We start from the raw sequence: 20,983 nt of genomic DNA on the forward strand, positions 1-20,983 counted from the left end.
GACGCAAGCAATACACCCATAGACTATAATTTAGTTTCATCAAATTGCATTTTTCAATGCCATCAAATCAGTTACACAAATTTTTTACGTTTCACAATTTTTTCTGTAAATTTGTGAATTTTTTGATGAAACGACACAGATTCGCCCATCACTAGTTAGAGCACTAGAGCAACAAATTGCAACACTGAGGTCGATTAAAATCTTTAGAGGAGTCTCACTGAGCAGGCCTAGCTGGGTCAGATAATTTAGGGGGAACAGAACAGCAGCAGGAATATAAGGCAGTTAACAGGGTGACCGTTAAAAAATCTAATGTGAGCAAATGGAAAATGGAGGCTGCTCTGGGGTTTATACATCCCAACAGATTTGCCATATTGTGTGAATAAGATGGGAGTGGGAACTCTGGATTGGCAGTTCTAGATGGGGCTGATCTCTCTAGGACCAGTTTCTCTTGTAGTGGCGAGGAGCAGAGCAGAGCCAGGCCTAAGCAGATTGTCGTTGTAGAGGATTCAGTTATTAGGAAATTGGATAGGGTAATCTGTAGTTCATATCGCTACAACCGACCGTTTGCTCTCTTCCTGGTGCCAGAGTTCAGCATGGGGTTGATCGGGTAGACAAATTATTGGATGGGGCTGGGCATGACCCAGCTGTCTTAGTATATATTGGTAATAATTACAAATTTAATAGTACAGGTATGGGACCTTTTATCCAGAATGCTCGGGACCTGGGGTATTCCGGATAATGGATCTTTCCGTAATGTGGGTCGTCATGCCTGAAGACTACTAGAAATTCATTAAAACATTAAATAAACACAATAGGCTGGTTTTGCTTCCAATAAGGAATAATTATATCTTAGTTGGGATTAAATACAAGCTACTGTTTTATTATAACAGAGAAAAAGGAAATCATTTTTAAAAATTTGGATTATTTGGATAAAATGGAGTCTATGGGAGACAGCCATTCCGTAATTCAGAGCTTTCTGGATATCGGGTTTCCGGATAAGGGATCCTATACCTGTAGATGGAAGACCTTACAGAGCGAATTCAGGGATTTAGGCTCTAAGATTGAGAGTAGGTCTTCCAATTTTTTCTGAAATTTAGGAAGTTTAGGAAGACAGCGGGAGCTTAAGGAGCTAAATACATGGCTCAAGGAAGGGTTTGGGTTCCTAGAGCACTGGGCTGATTTTTCCTTGGGGTACAACCTGTATGTAACACTCACTTATCAGGAATCTTGCGCATTGACGAATAACCTCGAATGCACAGGTGGACCCCCCAACAAGGATGTGCGTAACTAGTAGGGATGCACCGAATCCAGGATTCGGTTCGGGATTCAGCCAGGATTCGGCCTTTTTCAGCAAGATTCGGATTCGGCCGAATCCTTCTGCCCAGCCGAACCAAATCCGGATCCTAATTTGCATATGCAAATTAGGGGCAGGGAGGGAAATTGTGTGACTTTTTGTCAGAAGGAAGTAAAAAATGTTTTCCCCTTCCCACCCCTAATTTGCATTTGCATATGCAAATTAGGGTTCGGATTCGGTTCGGTATTTGGCCGAATCCTTCGTGAAGGATTCGGGGGTTCGGCCGAATCCAAAAAAGTGGATTCGGTGCATCCCTAGTAACTAGAAACGAAAGTCCGTAAGCGAGGTACCGGTAAGGAGTAAGAGTAGACGTAGTTGTGAATCAGGCGAAGGGTTCAAGGCAGGCTGCAGGAATCGTAGTCAAGGGTCAGGCAGAAGTCAAAAACCAGAAGATCAAAAGTCAAAAAATGCTTTAGCAGGAACAGTAAACTGAAACCTAGCTTGGGCATTATCAAAATGGTGGATAAGGTTTTTAAAACATAATTGGCACCAAAAGATTCAAAAATCAGCACTGCATAGTGACGTCATGATGCCAGCGTCAAACCCCAGCGTCGGATCAACAATGCGGAAGTGAGCTCCTGGGCACACAGGCGGACAGAGGCATGCCGGGAGGTAAGCGAAGATCTCCCGGTGCGTCTTACAGTACTCCCCCCTTCAGGAGTTCCCTTCGGGGACTCCCATAACTTGTGAGGGAACCTTCTGTGAAAGGCTCTGACCAAACGAGAAGCATGGGTATCAGAGGCTTTAACCCAAAACCTTTCTTCAGGCCCAAACCTCTTCCAGTGCACCAATAATGAATGTTGCCTCTAAATCTTTGAGAGTCCAGAATCTCTTGGACCACAAACTCTTGATGGTCATCAAGTAAAATAGGAGCAGGAGGAGATTGGTCACAGGAAAAAATGTTTCCCATCAGAGGCTTGATCAAAGATACATGGAAAGAGTTTGAAATGTTCATATTAGGAGGAAGGTTCAGCTTGACCGAAACAGGATTAATGATCATCATCATCATCATCATTTATTTATATAGCGCTGTCAAGATACGCAGTGCTTTACAAGGATAATGATATCCTTAATCTTGGAAGGACCAATTTAGCGAGGTCCAAACTTGGCAGACGTAGTTTGATATGGTGAGTAGAAAGCCAGACTGAATCTCCAACTTGATAGGGAGGACTAGAACAATGACATTTATCGGCAGCCATCTTTTTGACGTGAGGAAGCTTTAAGGAGAGATTAATGAAAGAAAGAATGAAAGATGGCTTTAAAGTCACGGACCAATGCATCCGCCGCAGGAACCTCCACCTTAAGGAAATTAGTTGGAAGTGCAGAAGGATTGTAACCAAAAACAGTGAAAAACAGCCCAAAGAATCGTGATTTAAATTATTATGAGCAAACTTAGCCCAAGGAAGAAGTTCAACCCAATTGCTCTGATTTTGGGAAATAAAACATTGCAGGAACTGTTCCAAAGTTAGATTGGTCCTTTCTGTCTGACCATTACTTTGAGGATGGTAAGCAGAGGAAAATTTTAATTTGAACCCCTAACAGCTTAGTGAAGGATTGCCAGGACCTCGAAATAAACTGCACACCACGGTCCGACACAATAGATTGAGGAACATCATGCAGACGAAAAATCTCCTTGATAAAAACCTGGGCCAGAACAGCAGCTGAAGGAAGCTTCCTCAGAGGAATGAAATGAGCCATCTTTGAAAATTTGTTGACCACTACAAGAATAGTAGTCATTTCAAAGGATTTAGGAAACTCCACCACGAAATCCATGGCAATGTCCAGCCAGGGTTTGGCAGGAATAGGCAATGGTTGAAGAACACCACAAGGTAAATAACGAGGAATTTTCTGTTGTGCACAGACAGAACAGGCCGAAAGAAAAAGCTTGACATATTTGGCAAGTGAAGGCCACCAACAGTATCTAGACACAAACTTGTGCGTCTTCTTAACTCCAGGATGACCAGAAATTTTGATGAATGAGCCCACTTGAGAACTTGAGGAACCATTTGTTGAAGAATGAATAACTTCCCGATGCGGGCACAGAGGTCTAGTTGGACAAGACGTAATGAGATACCAAGACCCCAATATATACAAAGTCCTTCCGCCGGTGGGAACCTTAGAAGGAAGAGACTCATATCGAACAAAGGTAGAAACGGTTTGTGGGTATGGAACTAGAGTGAAGACTTCTCTCTCATTCGGGACTCTATCTTGACAATGAATACTACGAAGTCATCAAAAGAAGTAGGTAGATCCCGACTAACCAGCTTGTCCTTAAGGTCCTCGTTAAGCCCCCTCCAGAAGGCTGCAATAAGCGTCTCATTGTTCCAAGACACTTCAGCAGCCAAAGTACGGAAATTAATAGCATATTCGGAGGTCGTACAGGATCCTTGGTTGATTTTCATGAGCCGGTCAGAGGAATTAAGTTTTTTACCCGGAACATCAAAGACTTGATTAAAGGTAGACAGGAATACGCGGAATCAGGGGATCATCTCTATGCAATAGAGGAGAAGCCCAAGTGAAAGGCTTTCCCTGAAGAAGAGCGATGATATAAGAGACTTTAGACCTCTCCGTCGCAAATTGGTCGTGTGCCAAGTCGAACTAGATCTTGTATTGCGTTAGGAATCCTCAACAAGCATCAGGATCACCCCCAAAATGCACCGGAGCAGGAACCTTTGCTGGTGCAGGCGGTAGTAAATGAACAGAGGTCCCAGAAATTTGAAGAGTCTCCACATGCCATGTAGTATGCTGCAACGCTTGAGTAAGATGCGCCTGTTGTGTCTCTTGGCTGTCCAGACGTTTCATCATGATGTCAAAATAAGCATCCATGGACGAAGAACCAGCAGCATGGGAAGGTTCCATGGCCCACGCTAACTGTAACATTCACGTTATCAGGAACCTTACACAGTGATGGATTACCTCGAATGCACAGGTGGACCCTGTGGATTCTGGTGTTCACTGAAGCGAGGTACCGGCAAGGAGTAAGAGTAGACGTAGTCGTGAATCAGGCAGGCGGCAGGAATCGTAGTCAAGGGTTAGGTGGAAGTCAAAAACCAGAAGATCAAAAGTCAAAAAACACTTTAGCAGGAACAGTAAACTGAAGCCTAGCTTGGGCATTATCAAAATGGTGGATCAGGCTTTTAAAACATAATTGGCGCCAAAAGATTCAAAAATGATGTCATGACGCTCAGTGTCACGATGACCAGCGTCAAACGCCAGCCTTGGATCAACAATGCAGAAGTGCGGTCCTGCGCACTCAAGCAGACAAAGAGGCGTGCCAGGAGGTAAGCAAAAATCTGCCGGCGCATCTTACACTGTATAGTCATGGATCTCACCTTTATGGAAGGAGGCCCACTGTGCTAGGGGAAAGAATGGCTAAGAAGCTGGAGGAGTGTTTAAACTAGGCAAGGGGGATGGGTAAAATAAAAGATTATGGGGAAGCTAGGGTAGATGGCGCAGTGGTATTAGCAAGGGGTCATGGGGAAGGCGTGAGAGGGGGCATAAAGTTTACCAGCTAAGGAGGTCCCTCTGAAAAAAAGGCTAATACCAACTCAAGATATAATTCTAAATTAAGTAATGCAAATTTCAAAAGGAAAAGTAGTAACCTCCCCTGTATGCTGGCAAATGCACAGAGTTTGTCAGGAAAAATGGGAAAGCTAGAGTTAATATTATGCTCTAAAAATTATGATATAATTGGTATCACTGAGACCAGGCTTTTGTATGTAAAGCCTGAATTAAAGCCATGCACTAAAGAAATAACCATTGATGGCACTGGGGAGGGTGTGGAATTCCTCTGGGTAGAGATTATGACTGGTCAAAGGGTCACATGGAAAATTATGATTGGTGAATGCTACAAACCACCTTGTATAAGTAATGAGAATAAAACCTGGCTACTTTTACAAAAAGAAGTGGCTTCACAACTAGGTTAAGTTATTATTATCGGTGACTTTAATTATCCAGACATTGACTGGTATAATGGGTTTGCCAAGATGGAAAAAGCTAGTAGGTTTGTAAATATGCTGAATGACAGCTTTTTATTTCGGCTCATTCACAAACCTACTAGGAATGATTCTCTTTTGGGTCTTGTAAAAACTAATAATACCAAACTAATCTTTAGCATTTACGTGGGTGAGCATTTACAGAATAGTGATTACAACATGGTCTCCTTTGAGATAATGTTGCATAATGTTGCATACTTTCACATAAATTAGATATACTCATACCTATATTAACTATATAGTTTAGTATCACAATAGCCTTTGATATAATGTCTGTCCAAAAAATCATCCAAGCCATTCTTAAAGGCATTAACTGAATCAGCCATCACAACATCACCCGGCAGGTGATCTAAAGGGGTGGCCTCTGGTACGGTGATCCACTTTATGGGTAAAAAGGTCCCCTGCTATTTGTCTATAATGTCCACTAATGTACTTGTAAAGTGTAATCATGTCCCCTCGCAAGTGCCTTTTTTCCAGAGAAAACAACCCCAACCTTGACAGTCTACCCTCATAATTTAAGTCTTTCATCCCTCTAACCAATTTAGTTGCACGTCTCTGCACTCTCTCTCCAGCTCATTTATATCCCTCTTAAGGGCTGGAGTCCAAAACTGCACTGCATACTCCAGATGAGGCCTTACCAGGGACCTATAAAGAGGCATAATTATGTTTTCATCCCTTGATTTAATGCCCTTTTTTTATGCAAGACAGAACTTTATTTGCTTTAGTAGCCACAAAGTGACACTGCCCAGAATTAGACAACCCTAGATCCTTCTCATTTAAGGAAACTCCCAATACACTGCCATTTAGTGTATAACTTGAATTTAAATAATTTTTGCCAAAGTGCATAACCTTGCATTTATCAACATTGAACCTCATTTTCCAGTTTGCTGCCCAGTTTCCCAACTTAGACAAATGACTCTGCAAAGTGGCAGCATCCTGCTCGGAACCTATAGTTCTGCACAGTTTAGTATCATCTGCAAAAATAGAAACAGTACTTTCAATGCCCACCTCCAGGTCATTAATAAACAAGTTGAAAAGCAAGGGACCTAGTACAGAGCCCTGCGGTACTCCACTAACAACACTGGTCCAATTAGAAAATGTAGTCTATCTTTGTAGTCTATCTTTTAGCCACTTCTCTATCCAGGTACAAATACTATGTTCCAGGCCAACATTCCTTAAAGGGAATCTGTCGTCATTTTAAAAAAATTTTTTTTTTGCACTTTTATAAAAAACACACATCCATAAACACTGTCTGGCAAATAAAATGTTAATCCACAAATCCATGCATAAGTTATTTTAGTTTGTATTTTGTCATGGGGGCTTCCATTTCTGCTCATTACACATTCATCCTGTGCTGCTCTAACAGCAGGCACAGCCATAGGCGGATTTTCATTAAGGCTTGGGGAGGCTAAGCCTCCCCAAAACTGATTGATCATGCAGAAAAAGTTTGCTGGCACTTGAGTTCACAAGATAAGCCTGCTAAAAACATATCCCCCTCCTCATCAAAGACGATGCTTTTGACTGTCATAAAACACTGGGGCAGAGACAGTAAACAGCAGCCGAGGTATGTGATTGATTACTGGTGTACTGTCACATATCACCTCGCTAGAGCTGGGAACACGCTGTGAGAAGAAGCTAGATGCACCAACATAGACTGGCGGAGCTGTGACTAGGCTAACCCTGCGTTTGTAACAGGCATCAATCCAGATGTAAATGTCCAAATGGGTTGGTGGAATACTTACACTTTCTGCTGTAAGCTCACGAGCCTATTGGCTGAGCTATGCTTATCAGTTGTGCGGGAAATTCAAAGGAGCAGAGCAAGGAGGCGCGCAATCATCAGAGCAGAACGAAAAAAATCTTCAGCAATAAAGACCTTGCATAATTAACATTCCACGCTGCAGAAACTTGGATGGGTCACGCAGGTTAGGAGAGGAGTATGCGAGCTGGAATGTATGTGTCCCGCTTCAACTTGAATGATCAGAACTGTTTCTTTGCATTCACCATCATCAAGCAAAAAAATCACCTTATTCTACATCTGAAGTAAAGACTCAACTAAGGTCATGGAGCTCAGGGAAGGAAAACAGCTAACTAAGAAGGTACAGAGGGTGTTAAACTTTTCTCATGCATGATTGGCATCTGTCTTTTGTGGAATGCCTGGAATATCACTGTACTATACTGCTGGGGTGCAGGTACACCAACACATAGGGTCAGACTGGTCCGGTACCCTAATTTGCCAAGCTCCAAAAAAATTGATTATCGGTGCCTGCTGGCGTTCACGCATATGTTTGGGGGGCCCCGGAAGTTCAGATCCCAGTGGGCCCCCCTGCTCCAGGCTGGCCCTGTTAACACTTAAATGCAATTGGCGTGGGTAATTTAACTACATCAATGTTTCAGGGTGACTTCTTGATGATATCCTTATCATTTACAGTAAGGGACACATTATCCCTTATTATACATGAGTGATACTCAGAGTTCCCTGTATAACTCAGCCTGCAGCCTTGTGCCTTTATATGGTCACAGAACAACCCCTCAGTGACTTCTAATATCCTTATCATTTACAGTAGGGGGTACTTTATCCCTTATAATGCAAGAGTGATACTCAGAGTTCCCTGTATAACTCAGCCTGCAGCCTTGTGCCTTTATATGGTCACATAACAACCCCTCAGTGAACTCTAATATCCTTATCATTTACAGTAGGGGGTACATTATCCCTTATAATACATGAGTGATACTCAGAGTTCCCTGTATAACTCAACCTGCAGCCTTGTGCCTTTATATGGTCACAGAAACCCTCAGTGACTTCTAATATCCTTATAAATTACTGTACGGCGTACATTATCCCTTATAATACATGGCCACACTGCATAGAACCCTCATTGACTACTCATGATTAGATTATAACTAATGCATAAATAAAATTGGCAGAATATAGTTTCATGGGCATCCTCCATATTGGTGTATTTTATTTACTAAGGAAGCAAGTAAATGATGACACAATAGTGTACTTATTGTGTCAGCACTGACTTTTCACTGTATAATGTGCTTGAGGTTGCAGTGGATCTGCTTCGGTTGCAAGTAAATACTGCTGCTGCTGCTGCTTACTGTATTGTTCTTGACGTATAGGACCCACTACCATTTTCAAATCATATGATTGTGATGTCATTAACCATTTCTGTCTTGGTATATTGTGATAGAAATGACAATGACAGTGTACATCCTGGCAGTGAGTGATACTAAAACATACTTCATGTCCACTATATGGTTACTTTACTTTTCAGCAGTCATGTTGGAAATGTAGTAACTGGTGCAAAATTTGCTTAAGATCTCGTAACCAATGCATAACAACCAGCCAAGTATTGGTCTACTGCAATATAATCTTCTAAGTCTTGCAAAAAATGCTGTCCTAGTGCTATGGTTCTCTTTAAACCTTGTTAAATAAACAGTAAACATTTGTGGGGTTTACTGTATATTTTGCTGCTGCGCACGTAGCCTCCCCAAGCAAAAAAATCACCCTCCGCCTATGGGCACAGCATTACCTGTGTGCTTGGAGGCAGCCACTCTGTAATGAAAAGCCAGGTCCCATTACGACATGAGAATCTAGCTGTACACTCCCCCTCCCCTCTCTGCCCATGCGTGTGATGTTTGGAGGAGAGAGGTCACATGGTTTGCAGGGAAGCAATTACTTTCACTTTCTTACGACCTGCTCTACAGCTGCACTAGCAGCCCCTCCTCCCACAGACACTATCAAAGCTCCTGCCGTTCTATAAGTTTGCTCTCTGCATTCCTTTGGTGAGGGGAACTTTCTCTCCTTGCTGCCTTCCTAGTTAGTTTTACTGGTTACTAGATGAGGTAAAGGAGCTGTGAGTTCCCTCTGCTATCCACCTCACACACACTGCGCTCCTTTCCTGCCTGCAATACTTCTTTTTACATTAACTACTTACTGCCTTTCTCCTGAGCTATTTTAACCCTTCCTAGACTTCCTCCTAAGTTTTCCTGGTTTTCAAGTATGTCCTCCTTATTTTATCCTTTTTTTTCTATTCCCTGTCATCAGTCCTGGGAGTGAACTCCTGTGTTTCTGCCATTCATTTTTGTGTAAACAAATATAATAAACTATCTATATAAAATATTTTTTCCAGTGCCCAAAATGAATTGTGTGTGTGTGTGTGTGTGTGTGTGTGTGTGTATATATATATATATATATATATATATATATATATATATATATATATATATATATATTTTTGAAACGTAAGTGGGGGCAGTGGACTATCTTATTATTTATATGTTTGTATGCAGGATTTCAGTCCTTCTGGGGTGGTGTCAGTGGGAGCGTATCTTGATTCCTGCCTATTGTTCAATTGACAGGCTCAGCAGACAAGGCTCTATTTACATTACAGCAGCTTGTAGGAGGGAGGGGTAATGACATCACTCCAACTTGCAGTGCAGCAGTAAAGTGTGACTGAAGTTTATCAGAGCACAAGTCACATGACCTGAGGGCAGCTGGGAAATGTCAAAATGTCTAGCCCCATAGCAAATTTTAAAATTAGATATAAAAAAATCCATTTCTTGTTTTGAAAAATGGATTTCAATGCAGGATTCTGCTGTAGTAGCACTATTAACTGATACATTTTGTAAAAAAACATGTTTTTCCACGACAGTATCCCTTTAATTTAACCAGTAACCTTTTGTGTAGCAATGTATCAAATGCTTTAGCAAAGTCTAAGTAAATCACATCCACTGCCACCCCGGAATCAAAGTCCCTGCTTACCTAAAAAGAAATTAAGTTAGTCTGGCAAGATCTATTATGCATAAAACTTTGTTGCAAAACAAAACCTTTGTGGTTCAATAGAAGTGTTGGTGTTGAGGTGTATAAGAAAATGCATGCTTTTAAGTCTTTCAAGTTAACTGGTTAGCCAAGATATTTATCAGGTACATTGAGGCCAATAAATAATGACAATAAATCATGACAAGTTAAAATTGATATAAAAGGGTATTGCAGCAAGCAGTAAAAAGAATTCCAAATTATTTTTTAAATATGATGCGAACAGAAAAAAAGCAGAGATTCTTAACTGTTATTTTTCATCTGTATACACCAGTTAATGAAGGTTTCCTTCTTAATAGTCCCAATTCTAGTAATACAACTATGAGGAAATGTAAAAGAGTCTAGAACATGTTACAATAAACATAGGTTCAGGACCGGATGGTATTCATCCCAGGGTACTTAGCGAGCTTAGCTCTGTGATTGCCAAACCTCTTAACTTAATTTTTCAGGACTCATTGCATGTGGTGCCACTACTCAAAAGGAGATTTTTACTGTATCGAGCAACACATTATTTTGTAGCGCATTGCAATTTTGTAGTGCATAAAGTCTATGGCTGTTATGTTTGTGTCACTTTTTTCCTAACTTCCAAGCTTTGCAGACTGTGTTAAGTGAATATAGCATGTTTCACTTTGTGTCAAGATTTGCAAACTGTTAGAAAAATTTGCTGTACTGCATTGGAGTCAATGGGAAGAACAATTCACACAGATGTTTAGCTCAGTATACTGCTACACATGTGCCCTACATTATTAGAGAACCTCCTATCTGCTATGCTATAAATGTTTTTTCAAAGGAAAAAAGGCACCCATTTTGCCAGTTTCTTAAAAACATGTCTGTGATTTTTGGCATTACCTCTGATCAACTGGTAATGGCATCTACTATTACACTATGTTGCAGTTTTAACCAAAAAGTACCATCTATACTTTATATATTACTATATATCACTACTACTAGCTTACTAACACAGGCACAACTAATAATTAATCTGAACACATTATTTCTGTATGCTTTTTAAACCAAGTTAAAATGAATAAACCAAATATTTATGTGTAAATATAAGGAATCATAAATACTAGGTCATGTAATATTGCATGGCTGAGATTGAGAATAGTTGTGTTATAGAATCCAAACAACTTCTGTCCTATCTGAGTAGTAGTTAAATGAAAAATAGATTCCAAATATTGAACAGATTTTTTTGATTGAACACATTTTTTACTAAAAAGATAAAACATAGCATAACAGTGCAGAAAATTTTAAAACTCTGCTGGGGGTGGAGGGTTTCCCCTCAAATTTAGGACAAGGTCCTTGATACCTCAGAGCTCCCTCAAGATATGATGCAGCAGGTTGTCCTCCATCTGCGTCATGTGCTACCTGTGGCAGCTGGGGAGCCTCTTCGGGAGAAGGAGGCAGAGGTGCCGGAGGACCTGCAGGTTTTGCTGCCTCTTCCTCTGTCCCTTCTTCTTCTGCCTCTTCCTCTGCCCCTTCTGCTGCACCATATGTAGCTGGATCACATTGGATCCATTCAGCTGGCAATGAAAGAATTTCAGTTTGAGTAATATAGCACTTGCATTTGTACAGTACAAATTATACAGGATGAGGTGTATCATGTAACTACAGGACAACCAACATCTATAAGGATGGCAAGTATGTGGCAGGCAACACCATTAAGATTTTGCTTGAAAATAGCAAAATACATAGGAATCAAGTGGCTTTATTGTAGTTAAGAAGAAAAATCTATTTATTCTGTTCAAATAAATCTACCTTCTACTTCTGCCCGTAGCTGATTCACTAGATCTGGGTGCAACCTCTTTACATCACTCCAGATCCGCTGGACGACATGTAGCCTAAGATTGACATTAAAACACCTCCGCAGCCTGCACTGCTGCGTCTCCATGATATATTGCCGCAGGGACTGTATTCCGGGAGTCCTAGGGGGGGATGTTATCATATCCCTCCCAGTGCAGGTATTCAATGAAATACCAGAGCTGCTCCTCATTAAGCATTCCAGGACCTGCCATTGTGTCACTGGAAGAGTTTTCCACTCCTACAGGTGTAAGGGCAGGGCATTGGGTATTTATACTGGTGATGCCCAATTTTGACACGCGTATGATGAGCATGTCATATGATGCACGCGGGTCGAGTTTCTCAAACTAGGTGCTCTTGCGTCAAACTTAGAGTGTGCTTTAAACCTGCTATTGAATTGAGTAGCACTCAAATCCATTATGCTTTTTTTTGGTTGCAAATTACACATAATTCAAACCTTCAATACACGTATCACCCAACACAACTCTAGCATTATTTGAAGACTGGAGAGATTGTTATTTGTATGATGATGAGGCAGCAGGACTTTTGGCAATCGTTTAGAGACCTCATTTATGTAGTTGCAGACATCTCAATTAAAGGCAGCACTTAGCAGGATTTTGGGTAATAATGTGACTACATTTGCCAACCATGCTGCAGTAGTAGATGCAACATTATCATTTGCCTTGATAGGCCCCAAGCTGAAAATGATTTGCCAACTATGCGGCAGTATTAGAAGTAAAATTATTAGGAGCCTTGACAGACCTCAGTATTAGATGCAACATTATTAGAATTAGAAGAGGTAGGACTCAACCAAAAGAAATTTGCTAACTATGCGGCAGTATCAGAGGCAACATTATTATTAGCCTTGACAGGACTCAACTAGAAAAAAATTGCCAACTTTGCGGTAGTATTGGAAGAGATAGGCCTCAAACAGAATAGTTTTTCCAACTATGCGGCAGTATTAGAAGCAACATTATTATTAGCCTTGACAGGCCTCAACCAGAAGAAATTTGCCAACAATGTAGCAGTAGTAGCAACAGCAGCAGCAGTATTAGACTCAACATTATTATTAGCCTTGACAGGATTCAACTAAAAGAAATTTGCCAACCATGCAGCAGTATTAAAAGCAACATTATTAGAATTACAAGAGGTAGGCCTCAACCAGAAGAAATTTGCCAACAGCAGCAGCAGTATTAGAAGCAACATTTTTATAAGCCTTGACAGGACTCATCTAGAAGAAATTTGCAAACTATGCTGCAGTATTAGAAGTAAAATTATTAGAAGCCTTGGTAGGCCTTAGCCAGAAGAGATTTCCCAACCATGTGGCAGTATTAGAAGTAAAATTATTAGAAGCCTTGGTAGGCCTCAACCAGAAGAAATATGCCAACCATGTGGTAGTATCGGAAGCAACATTATTAGATGTGTTAGTAGGTCTCAGCTAGAAGAAATTTACCAACCATGTGGCAGTATTTAGAAGTAGGGATGTAGCGAACGTCGGAAAAAAAGTTCGCGAACATATTCGCGAACTTGCGCAAAAACGCGAGCGGTTCGCGAACGGTTCGCGAACCCCATAGACTTCAATGGGAAGGCGAACTTTAACATCTAAAAAAGACATTTCTGGCCAGAAAAATGATTTTAAAGTTGTTTAAAGGGTGCAACGACCTGGACAGTGGCATGCCAGAGGGGGATCAAGGGCAAAAATGTATCTGAAAAATCTGCCTGTGTGTGCTTGGAAGAGATAGTGTAGGGGGAGAGCTGTTAGTGATTTCAGGGACAGATGATAGTAAGTTTGCTGGCTAGTAATCTGCTTGATACTGCTCTGTATTGGAGGGACAGAAGTCTGCAGGGATTTGAAGGACATTTTAGCTTAGGTAGCTTTGCTGGCTAGTAATCTACTGTTCTCTTTAAACAACTGCCATACGTTGACCTTGTAGGCATTGTTTGCCCAGTTTTTTTGGACGCAGCCACTGAAGCACAGTTGCCAGAAAAAATATGCCATATAAATGCTGAAAATAGTAATTTTTTGCCATATACGTTGAGTCAACGTATGGCAAAAAATGACTATTTTCAGCATTTATATGGCATATTTTTTCTGGCCTCTGTGCTTCAGTGGCTGCGGCCAAAAAAACTGGGCAAACAATGCCTACAGGGCAAATAATGCCTAAAAGGTCAATTTATACACTAATACAGCGATGGATACGGATTACGTAAAATATATTATGGCTGCTTGAAAAAAGTCACTCCGGTGTTTTTTCTGGAGACGGTAATATTATGGATATTTAGACAGAATGTGAACAAGGTCACACAGCTAGATGGCAGTTGGTTGAATAACACACTGGGCAAAAAATGCCTACAGGGCAAATAATGCCTAAAAGGTCAATTTATACACTAATACAGCGATGGATACGGATTACGTAAAATATATGATGGCTGCTTGAAAAAAGTCACTCCGGTGTTTTTTCTGGAGACGGTAATATTATGGATATTTAGACAGAATGTGAACAAGGTCACACAGCTAGATGGCAGTTGGTTGAATAACACACTGGGCAAAAAATGCCTACAGGGCAAATAATGCCTAAAAGGTCAACTTATACACTACTACAGCGGTAGTAAAATAAAAAAAAGTAAAATAAAAAAAAAATGAATATTAAAAAAAAAAAATTAAAGTTGGTGCTGCTGAACTACTAGGAGCAGCAGATTAGCACACCAGTCCCACTCCCCAACACTGCTAGACTAATAGCACTGGGCTCTTATAGTAGTAGTAGTAGTAGTAGTAGTAAAACAACAAAAAAATAAATAAAAGCAGTCCTTACAAGGACTACTGTTATTGCAGCAGTCAGCAGATGAGATCAGAAGCAGGACAGCTGCCCACAGCAGCTACATACAGAGCACTGCAGTAGAAGGTAGATTACTAGCCAGCAAAGCTACCTAAGCTTAAATGTCCCTCAAACCCCTGCAGACTTCTGTCCCTCCAATAACAGAGCAGTATCAAAACGATTACTAGCCAGCAAACTTTCAACTGTCCCTGAAATCACTAACAGGCAGCAGCTCTCTCCCTACACTATCTCTTCAGCACACACAGGCAGAGTGAAAAAACGCTGCAGGGCTTCGGTTTTTATAGGGAAGGGGAGTGGTCCAGGGGAGAGCTTCCTGATTGGCTGCCATGTACCTGCTGGTCTGGGGTGAGAGGGCAAAAAAAAGTGCCAACAATGGCGAACCCAAAATGGCGAACGTCGCGCGACGTTCGCGAACTTCCGGCGAGCGCGAACACCCGATGTTCGCGCGAACAAGTTCGCCGGCGAACAGTTCGCGACATCTCTATTTAGAAGTAAATATTATTAGAAGCCTTGACAGACTCCACACCAGAAGAAGTTTGCCAACTATGTGGCAGTATTAAAAGCAACATTAGTAGTAGCCTTGATAGGCCCCCATCAGAAAAACATTTGCCGACAATGCAGCAGTATTATGAGTAACAGCAGTAGGAGCCTTGTTAGGCCCCACCAGAAAAACATTTCCCAACAATGCAGCAGTAGTACTAGTGGTAGCAGGAGCAGCAGAAGCAGAGATAGCAGCCAGAAGGGGGATAGGCAAAACTATTGAGGAAGTGTCTATGAAAGGAGAGTATAGGCAGCAATGGAGAGGAGGCTAGTCTCTGATGTCTGCAATGGGCACTTGGATAGCCCCGCTTATTCATGCCTTATTCATCTTACAAATGTCAGCATATCCACACTGCCATTGCATAGTCGTGTCCACTTCTCAGTGACCACCCCACCTGCGGCACTGAAGACATGCTCTGACAGGGCAGTGGGCAAGCCAGCACCTCCAAAGTATACTGTGCCAGTCGAGCTTTGACACCCAGAAATGTCACCGATGTAGTCAGCCACCATATGCTCCAGCCGCTGTTGGTGGCGACTTTGGGTGTTGACTGGGCCTGCTGCTGCCTGATGAGGCTCAAAAAAGCTCTTCCACACATCCATGAGATCACTGCCTCTGCTGCTGCTAGGCCCCCGTGTCTGCTAGATGTGTGGAGTAGTGGAGGTCTGAGAAGTGTCAGACTGAGGGAAGGCCTCTTCAATTGACCCACCCGCCTCTCTTTGGCTGGGTACAAGGAACTTCCCCACCTTTCCTATGTACCGTGGGTCAAGTATAGTTGCCACCCAGTAATCGTCCCAGTCTTTGATGGAACAGATCCGGGGATCTCTCCGGAGGCAAGTCTGCATATGGGCAGACATGTAGAAGAGGTGCCCCTGACCAACCTCTTCTTGACTGCCCTCCAGATGCAGCAGGTTATCTACCGCCCCCTCCCCTGCTCTGTGCCCTCCCAGCATGATCCAGCGACAGCGACACATTCTCCACCACCTGCTGGTGGAGGGCAGGGACGGCTTTCCTGGCAAAATAATCTGCTAGTTAGGTGCAGCAAGCCATCAGCTGTCAGAAGGGGGCTGCTTCAACTAGCTGATAGGGCAGCAGCTGCACTGCCAGAAGTGTTGCCAGGCAGGCATTGAGCCCCTGCATTTGGGGGGTGGCTGGGGGAGAGAGGTGCCTTGCGGCCGAGTAACTGTGGAAGGGAAACCTGGTGGGACAGGGTCTGCACATAAGATGGCAGTGAGGTGGAGGAGGAGACAGAGGGAGCTGCAGAAGAGGCAGATCTACACAGTTGCCACCTCCAACTGTGAGCCTCAGAATCCCCTTCACTTGCACAGAGGATGGGGAACTAGCACCTCTTCCCTGAGGAATGGGATGAGGTGGACAGGAAGAACCACTGCCCCGGTGCCCTGTTACTTTGGTGCTGCTCCCACGTCATCCTGTGATGATGTTTCATATGGGAACTTAAAGCCGACATTCAACATATGTGACCCTGTCTGCCCCATGCTGAAACTCCAAAATTTGCCATGAATCTAACTATGGCGAATTTTTTCACTCATCCCTACTAATCACCAGTGCTACGGGTGCTTGTGAGGGGGGCATGCTCACGGGGGACCTATCTGAACTGTCGTGTATGGAGCAGGCTGACTCTCAAAGCACCCTAGGAAGCAGTGTCTCCAATATGGGCAGTGGGGGAGTGCAAGAAAGGTAAGGGAGGTTTAGTTATAGGAATTCCATAATACTTTTTGGTAAAGCTTTATGAACCATATCCTGAGTCAGCCACTGACTAGACTGAGCTCCTCTATTGTATACACCAGTGCTGTCCAACTTTTATGGTGCCGAGGGCCAGAATTTTTCTAATCTACATGGTGGAGGGCCAATAACGGAAGCTAGTGTTAGCCACTCCCTGTTTTAGACCACACCCACTTTAAACCACACCCATGTTACCGCAAGACCATGTCCACATTAATAGCACACCAAAAAACCAAATGGTTTGGGCTCACTGCAGGAATCAGGGCCGGAACGAGGGGTAGGCAGAGTAGGCGGCTGTCTAGTACGCCATCATTGAGGGGCGCACTTTTAAGGGAATTTTTTTTCGTTTTTACATTTTTTTTGTTTTTTTCAAGCGTTTATTTAATAATTTGTTTCAGTAATCATGGTCACTCCTTTGGGTGGAATCCACCTCCTTCTCCCTCTTGCCAGCAAGTAATAGCTCCTTCTGTGTGGTGCAGCACGTACACGAGTCAATGACGTCACTGATGCGTTGGGTGACAGAGAGAGGCAGACAGCTGGCGGCCTGCTTGGTGTGGCTCGCTCTCGGTGTTCTCAGCCATGCACAGTTGCACTGAACTGAAGACATTTTTTCTATTTCTGTAAAGTGTGAAGCTTCCTGCTGGCACAGATTTGGGGGCCATATGTTTTGCTGTTGCTGCTGGGCTGGGTGCTGGCACATGTACATATATACTTGGGGCAATATGATGTGATCAGATTTATTTTTGGCTACTGGTGACACAGGTAAAGATTAGGGGCAAAATGATGACTGCAGAAGGGCAGTATGATGGATGGCTGCTGAGCTTGCTGGTACAGGTACAGGGGGCAGTAATATAAATGAAAAAGTGTTGTGCACTTTCTTGCTCACTTTATTTAAAAACCATCATGGTAAGGAGGGAAATGGTAATGCAGGACAGGGGGCACTGATTGAAGCTCTTGCCTAGGGTGCCTAACTACCTTGTGCCTGCCCTGGCAAGGATGTCACTCATATGTGAAAACAGCTAAGTCATATTAAGACATACCCATAAATCCATATGCCTCCTCCTCCTCTGTGTATAATACAGTACCCCCAGCATATGATTAAACACCTTAGGGGCCACTAACAATAATTTTCAAATGCTAACAAACCCCCAGAACAAAAACCAGGCTTATGTTCCATAGGGATCGTAGGACAGGCAGAGCATGACAAACACAGGGTGCAAAGAGCAGGCAAAGTATGACATACAAAGGGAGCATAGGGCAGACAGAGTATGACACACACAGGGAGCATAGGGCAGGCAAAACAGAGCAGGAGACAGGAATCAGGACCACTCTGATATGTACTACATACAGTGACACAGTGCTGGTGCTCCATTGGCATTTTCAATAAGGTGTGAACAGGTGAACAATGTGGGCAGTTTCAGTCCGGGTCTCAGGTGTGAACAATTTTTGGATGTGAACAATAGAGGTGTCACAAATGTAAACAATGCATACAGTGTGAATTTGAGGTTTAAACAATGCAGGAACCAGTCAATCTCTGTAGTATACCTTTTAAAGCTTACACATGGTAAACAGACACAGCAGGCAGACTTTGATGTGGAGGGCCACATAAGGGGGGGGGGTCGCAGGCCACCACTTGGACAGCCCTGGTGTACACTGAAGAAAATAACTGATTTAGCATATTTGCCTTTTCTGTAACTGTTAGAACCATACTGGTACCATTATTTAAAGAGCCACACTCTCAACTCGCATCTTTTTACTATTAATATACAGTAGAACCCCGAATTTACATTTTTCAAGGGACCAGGGAAAAAAGTAGGAAGATGTAAAATAAGGGAAATGTATTAAACACACATATATATGTAAAGTATAGGAGTATTTTTTTTTATTTAAAAATAGCATGGCTCTCTACTCTGTTGCGTTTCCAGCCCTCTCCTTCTGCTGCATGGTTCATGTACTTCAACAGCAGAGCTCACTTCTGGCTGCACAGTCACTTTTTTCAGCCCCTCCTTCTCCAGTCTCACTGTGCAGAGCTGCCCACTTTTGCCTGCAGGGTCACATTTTCCTTTCCCAGCACAGCTACACGCCCACTTCTGCTTCTAACCGGATCTCAGGGCAGCGACGCAGGGAAAATTCTGATGTTTAAGAAGCCTTAAATCAAGGGATAGGGGCTTTTTGGTCTAAAAACCTAGTGTTTGGGTAGGGACAAGCCTTAAAAAACAACGTAAAATCAGGGAAAGCAAAACGTTAAAAACGGGAAAAGCACCCATAGAAATGCATTGAGGCAGGGGGGACCACAAGAAAGAGACGTAAAATGTGGGAAAATGTAAAATCCTGGGATGTAAATTCGGTGTTATACTGTACTTTAAAAGCTTGGGGTTAGTCTTAGCCTCTGTCACAATGCGCTCCTCATTTCCTATCTTTGCCTTCCAGATTGCTGTTTTACAGCATTTATTATAATGTTTATATTCGTTAAATGCAGCTTCTGTCCCCACAGATTTGTTTTTTTTAATTTTTAAATTCAGGGTTTTTGTTGCCCCAGTGTGTATTTGCTTTTTGCACCAGACATTAAGAGATGAGATGCTATTATGGTCACTATTGCCAAGGGGTTCAATTACTTGCCCATTTGCTATACATTCTGTCATTAGAGATCATTAGACCCAGTATAGCAGTATGCTAATATAGCATTTTCTGGTTGGCTCATCTACAACCTGTGCCATAAAGTTGTCATGAAACAAGTTTATAAAAATTGTTCTCATTAACTGTCCTGGCAATAAAAACCCCCCATTATCATTACTTTCCCCCAAACTAGCAGCCTTTTTCTATTTGCATCAGGAGCTTAGCCTCCTCCTCTTCACTTACATTAGGGGTCTATGGCATACTCCTACAATTAATTTGCAGGACTCTTTACAATCAGTGAAAAGCTCCACGCGTAAGTCTTCAGCTCCCTCATTTTCTAACATCACCGCCTACTTTATATTAGCTTTTAAATCCTGCCTAACAAACAGACATACACCTCCTCCCTTTCTATTGCCTCTGACCCTCTGAAACAAAGTATAGCCACTGATATTAACTGCCCAGTTACGTGGCTCATTCAGCCATGTTGTGGCAAAAAAAATCACATCATATTTTCCCTACAGAGCCAGCACCTCCAACTCTCCTTTTTTAACAGTCAGACTCCATGCTTTTGAAAACATACATTTAATACTGGAACCAATGTGAGAATTTTGTAAATACAACATGTGGCCCTCCCTGTCCTTTAAAGTACCCCCAACCAAATCCCCTCCCATATTTTCTATTTCTATGCCTACTACCTCATCCAACCCATCGTCCATGGAATCCTTTACTACACCCTCCCCCCATGCCTAGTTTAAAATCTCCTTTAACCATTTAGCCATCTTCTCCTTCAAAGTCGCTGCACCATCATCATTGTGCAGCCCATCCCCACAAGGGCCTCAGACGGCAGCTCTTCTGTAGTTACTAGGGGAGGCAAAAATCAGCTCCTGGTAACTTTAAGAGCCCAATTTCCGGTCATTAAACCGAAAATTCTGCTATACTAGCGCAGAGATCACAGTTTCACTGTCTGTGCTAGCGATGCGGCCCTCGCCGGACCTTTGTCTGATATCTTAAGGTAAGCGAGATGGGCGGCGCAGGGGGGGCGGCATTGCAACACCGCCTCAGGTAGCATTACTGCCTGAAACACGCCTGCATCTTTAGTACACTTCACTGGGGCAAAAGTTATCATTACCCCTCCCATATCCAAATTAGGCCTTACTCTTAACTGGCCACACCAGGGGATTTCCAAACTGTGGGGATTTCCAGAATGGACCCCTACAATTATATGTGAACAGGAGCAAATTAACATGCCAATTTGGGGTGTAGCATAACATTGGAAGA

At 42.6% G+C, this 20,983-nt stretch overlaps 1 protein-coding gene across 3 annotated transcripts in view; it reads left to right on the forward strand.

Moving 5' to 3' along the window:
* pcnx2.L (pecanex 2 L homeolog) overlaps positions 1-20,983 on the forward strand; it is a 643,210-nt gene that overhangs the window by 241,863 nt on the left and 380,364 nt on the right. The window lies entirely within an intron of this gene.

The sequence above is a fragment of the Xenopus laevis genome, chromosome 5L (genome assembly GCF_017654675.1).
Source record: "Xenopus laevis strain J_2021 chromosome 5L, Xenopus_laevis_v10.1, whole genome shotgun sequence".
Taxonomy (NCBI): Eukaryota; Metazoa; Chordata; class Amphibia; order Anura; family Pipidae; genus Xenopus; species Xenopus laevis.